At 31.7% G+C, this 6,000-nt stretch overlaps 1 protein-coding gene across 3 annotated transcripts in view; it reads right to left on the minus strand.

Annotated features, from left to right (window-relative positions):
- The window catches only part of LOC138182451 (uncharacterized), a 71,981-nt gene extending 70,129 nt beyond the window's left edge, over positions 1 to 1,852 (minus strand). For all 3 annotated transcript variants that reach the window (XM_069118320.1, XM_069118317.1, XM_069118318.1), the window contains exon 1: positions 1,601 to 1,852. The gene's annotated coding sequence lies outside the window, so the exon portion shown is untranslated. The remainder of the gene's footprint in view (positions 1 to 1,600) is intronic.
- Positions 1,853 to 6,000: the final 4,148 nt, after the last annotated feature.

The raw sequence follows: 6,000 nt of genomic DNA on the forward strand, positions 1-6,000 counted from the left end.
TATCACTTTATGATTAAAGAGGAGAATTTTAAAATGAAATATTTCAAAATCCAAATAGCCTGCTAAGTCCACAGCCTTTTAAAAATAACTAGTAAATTGACGACAATTTGTAGAAGCCCAAGCTATAATTATTTTGAGAAACAATATTTTAGTATCTTCAATATCGTAACATTATGACGAGCAATGCATATTTTTTAAATTTTGGAGAGAATGAAAAAACACATGACTAACTCCGAAACCAAATATAAAGATACTAGTAATACGAAATTGATTGACAATGTAGTGAGTCCTAAAATTACCTTCCCGTAAAAGAAAAAAATGTAACTTATCATGTTCTTTTCCAGTAGTCTTCGTATGACATCTTCCGGCTAAAATAAAATTGTTCGATAATAATTTGTTATTTATAGTAAACTATTCCATGGTACACTGAAGGATATAACTGACATGTATTGTACGATACATATGTATGTAATAATAAAATGCAGTGCTGAGTAAAATATGTAGAAAAAATATTTAAAATACTATTTTATGTAGTCGTCATTTTACAGTTCAAATAAAATAGTATTTCAAATAGAAAACAAAATTTTGGAAAATAACATTATTTTTATTTCCATATTGTATTGCATAAAAATAAAATATTTCAACTTTGTATTGTAAATAGTATCTAAAACATTTAACAATTAAAATTAAAAGTGGAAGTAGATTAAGAATAAAGTCAATGTTGGAATGTAAAAATCCATAATATTTGCAAATTAAATTTATTTTCTTTTTAAGGTTGACTATTCGCATATAACAAGGTGTATTGTTCAAAGTTTTCATCACTTAGACTACTCCTTTATGAACAAAAAGTCAATCCAGCGTAATTTAATGGTTTCTTAATTGAAGGACACGTCGATATCGACATATATTTTGAAAATAAATAAATAAAATTGTTTCTTCTACTTGTACTTTGTGATACTTTAGATTCGCTAATTTTTATCATCCAAATATTGCAATAATTCTAATTCTGTAATATTGTTGTGAGTGTCAGAGATATCACTACTGAGTTTTTCAATAAATGTTAAAAAGTCATGTTTCTATATCTTGTATTCTGCCTTGCGGAAATGAAAAAGACTGAAATCATGTATCTGGAATTGCTATTTCTTTTAAAGCTCTTAAACTGTTTCTCTAATATAATTACGTTTATCTATCATTATATTCTTTAGAAGCTACTGTAATCTTCATATTGGATAGTAAACAAATATAAATTAATCTAAATAAAATATGTCAATATAAGCCTCACTGCTTTCAGTATTCCTCAAATAAAATATTATTCTTTTTCTCACATTTTTTCACTAAAACTTTTTCTCGCAAGTAACCTATTTTATTTTCGAAAGTATACATACGAATTAAAGAAAAACAGGCTGTTTAGAATTTAATACTTGAAATAATATTTTACCCAGCTCTGATAAAATGTTATCCTTTTCATAATGCAAGTATCAAATGATTAATAACTAATATGTACGGGCATGTATTATATATTTGGACACCATTTCACACTTTTATTTATTCTTTAAAATAAGGAAGTCTTCGTTTAAAACAGTGACAGTTTTGTAGTTACCTTGTAACATGTATGTATTGTTTTTCTAAATGTTGTTCTGATTGTTGGCAGCGCTTTCACTATGGTATTTTTAAATACTTCTTGTTCTCTTCTTTCTGTTCTTCTAATTTGATTTTTAGTAGACGAAGATAAACACTATGAATCACGTGAACATGAGAACACCAAGATCGAAATTTATAGTCGTATAAACAGGTTCAAAACGAGAGAAGATCGAACGATGATTGCTTCTCCTGGGCTACGGTCGGCGGTCAAGTCGACGTCGCTCACTGCACAGGCGTCGATCGATAGAAACAAGAAAAGCCACCCTTGCAACTTGCGAACTCTACCCAGGGATACAGGACACACAACATTTTATTATACTGTGTTTTTAAAGTTATATATATAACTTTTCATATAATTCTTTTAATCGCTATTTTGATGTACATACAAATGATTTACGTATGGATTTGTACTTTCGACATCTTCAAAATTAGAATAATAATGATAAAATCTATTAAGGTGAGATAAATATAGTTTTCCACTATATATATGGTAAAAATATTTTATCGATGTAGTAAAATACATTTTATGCAGTAAATTGCTGGTTCTAACATGACTATTCCTTCGTTGTAACAACACTTGTCATATTATTCAACATCTTACAGTTTACAGATGACTGTCATCTCAGTCGAATTTGTGAGGATCCAATTATATTTATAAACTAAAAATATCGGCATTTCATCGAATATCCTTTTGAATCACTCTTTTTGATCCACTGCTTAAAAATAATAAACAATTTGTTCTGGAATGTTCTTGCTTTTTCCTAGAATTAGATCTGTATATACTGTCATTTTTTGAGCCCAGAAAACTGATGCCAATAACATTTGACTTAATTTCAGAAGAGATTTTTATCCAAGGGCAGGACAATCACTCAAAAAGTCGAAGTAAATAGCTGAATATAAAACGTATACAAATTACGGCGCAACAGCAAGATATTGTTAGCAAACTGCTTACAAACAATATCATTTGATCTCATAAATATAGATTTTATATTTCTTGACATATTACGCAGGTTTTCGCTTAGAACCATTACATCTTGCTTTGAAGTTCTCTATAATAAATAAATGGCAATTTAAAACAATTTCATTTATAAGTACAAAACTGCAAGTATTAATTATTATATTAATAAATTGCAAAACGGTAAAGGGAAGGTGTAACATATATAAATAACTTTCTATTTCAATATGTTACATAAATATTACAATAAAGTATTTTACTAAAGTATACATATATGTATAAATTATACCTATATTTTCAAGACCTTATATTGTGATATTTCTATCCATTTCTATCTATTCTATCCATTCACTTGTTTTAGCATCCAAAGTGTGTTAATATCACATTTAATTCAAACACACTTACTTGTGCTTTAAATTCAACACTTTTACTGTTTTTCCTTCTTAATCACTATTAACGGAGGAAATTGGGAAACTCGGAAATTCAGAAAATTATGAAACCGTATACAAGCAGAGTAGATCATTTATTTTGTGTTTAAGATCACCCCTTGAAAAAAATCTAAAATTTTCTTTTGCGTCAAAAATGTAGAGAAGAAAATTAGACGAAGTTGTATCGTACTTTTGTTTATAAAAATAATTTACAAAAATCCATATTTCTCAACTAACCCCATCTTTAATTCTGAACAAAAAAATTAGACATTTATATTATGTAAATTTATGCAAAAACATTTCTCACAATTACCTGTTTTCAGATGTATACTAGATGTTTTTATCGAAAGACTTTACTCTTTTTAAATTCTGATGTAACTGCCATACGTTCTCTCATAGTCTGCTCACCAAAAAGGCATCAATGCCTTTCCCACTCCGTGGCCAGATCCTTTAGATAAAGTCTCTATTCTTTGGCAGTGCGATGTCGGGATGCTTGCTACCCGTAAACTATCTCATGCATTCTCTAAATACTCATATCATCAACACCTCATAGCACTTCCAATCGCCGAGTATCCACTTTCCAAACATTCGCTCAAAGATCCTACCGAAGTTCTTAATAACTTATTTAATTTTTGTTTCTTCTCAAACTCTAGGAAAAAGGCGAAATTAATTTTTTTATTGAAACGAGATAGACCGGAAACGGGCATCTCTAGCTATCGCCATATAAGCCTCTTACAAAAAATTAACAAGTTCTTTGAGAAGGTAATCAGTAAGGTTTACTACAATGATGAGACATTGCAGTAAAATTGAAATTCTCCAAGATTTCCAATTTAGATTTCGATCAGATGATAATATTTTGCATGCCATGTCTAAAGTTATCACGTCAACAATAGACATTTGCCGATGAAGGAATGTCAATTTTTGCGTTGGGGCCCTGCTTGTGGACTTGGAAAAGGCGTTCGACACGGTGTAGCAATGCGGATCAATTTATAGATTGAATAAACTGAATGTTTTAACCTATCTAATACAAATGATTTGGTGCATGAACACAGGAAGGAATTTTTCTGTGTCCGCTGATGGTTTAACATGCGATTTAACATTCGATGCTGTTGAATGGATTATAGCAGGATACTATCAACGCGTCTACTTTGTGCATATTTATATTTCAGCGATGTTCTCAATTTGTTTGGCTTAAGCAGTGGTAGGGTCAATTCAGCATTGCATTTTGGAATGATTTGGTGATTTATGGGATGAATAAATATTCTTTAAAGATAAATAAACGTGATCAGAACATTTTTAATCGTTTTAAAATTTTTAAGCTCCAGATTAACATCCCAACTATCTCGTTTCGCTCCTGCATGCCCACATATCACCACACTAACTCGTAATTGCTTATAAAAAAATATTTCATTATCTGTGTACCCACCTGCAATTTAAATTGCAATTTTCTGAACATATAAAAGTCTAGATGAATAAATTCCAGAAAACTTTCATAGTCAACAACAATCTTCTCTTCTCAAGATATTTAGACAAAGGGGTTAAGCTCCCTCCCTATAAATTATGTATATATATGTCGGGTTCACATTATGATTAGGATTAGGAGCGTGTAACGAATCTTCATTTGGATTATGGATTATGAACATTGCTGTTATGCAATAGAGAAAATATTTACTAGTACAAATATGATTATTAGTACAAGTGTGGATATTACAGAATTGACAGGTAACCGCGGCAATTAGACACTAATGACAATGGTCTTAGGTTTGATAACGAATCCGCGGTCAACGGATAACAAATGTACTTTCTTCCAAAGTCTAAGTCCGACTCGATCTACTTGTCTACGGTACAAGTATTACTAAACTAGCTCTTTGTTAAAATGCAAAATATTCACCGAGCGTAAAGACGCTATGTAACTTGCTAATGAGACCTCACGAGAGAGAATGACTTTCCGTCACGATGACGCTTTTTTTTTTTTATTTGGTAGACTATTTACAATCAATTCTCGTTAAGAATTTTAAGTAACTTCATTTGGCGTGGTTCAATAACTTGGTTTATAATAATTTATATTATGTTGATTCTAGTTGAATCTCATGCTTCAATTTAAAGAATATTTTCTTTTTAGTCTGCGTATTTGGTCTGTCGTGTCAAGTAGTTGAGTGACTAATGGGTTGTGGTGGTTGTTGACTCTTGTGTTATATCTGCTTCTGAACTTGTATATTTCTTCTTTGACTGTGGGTATCTTGAGGTCGCGGTGGATTGTTTCGTTGGTGACATACCAAGGTCTATTAAGGATCTATTAAGGTCAACATCTATTAAGGATCTTAGTATTTTTGATTGAAATCGTTGAAAGATTTCTATGTTGGAGTTATTCGCTGTTCCCCATAGTTGGATTCCATAGGTCCAAACAGGTTTTAGTATGGCTTTATATAGCAATATTTTGCTCTGAGTGCTTAAGTTGGAGCGACGGCCAATGAGCCAGTAAAATTTTTTAAGTTTAGCCTTGAGTTGCATCGATTTGTCTATGATGTGTTGTTTCCATGTCAATCTCCTGTCCAGAGTCATGCCCAGATATCTGACTGAATCCTTCTTAGGAATTGTGATATTGCTAATGGTCACCTGAGGACAGGTTTGTTTTCGCAGCGTGAAGGATACCTGTGGATTTATTTTCGTTAATTTTGAAGCCCCATTTGTGGAACCACTTTTCCATAGAGTCAAGACCTCGCTAGAGAGTGTGGGATGCCATTATTGGATCTGAGTGGGATGCTGGGAGTGCTGTGTTGTCAGCAAATGTCGCTGTTTTTATCTCTGCTAAGGTTGGTAAATCGGCAGTGTAGATGGAGAACAGTAAGGGTCCAAGTACACTGCCTTGGGGTATGCCGGCTTCTATTGAAAATGTTGCGGTTGTGGCGTCTAACTATTTGACCATGAATTGTCTATTGGTTAGGTAGGATTTTAGGATGGAGTAATATGTGTGTG

Source organism: Bombus flavifrons, chromosome 8, assembly GCF_040668555.2.
Source record: "Bombus flavifrons isolate JBK064 chromosome 8, iyBomFlav1_principal, whole genome shotgun sequence".
In the NCBI taxonomy this organism is placed as follows: domain Eukaryota; kingdom Metazoa; phylum Arthropoda; class Insecta; order Hymenoptera; family Apidae; genus Bombus; species Bombus flavifrons.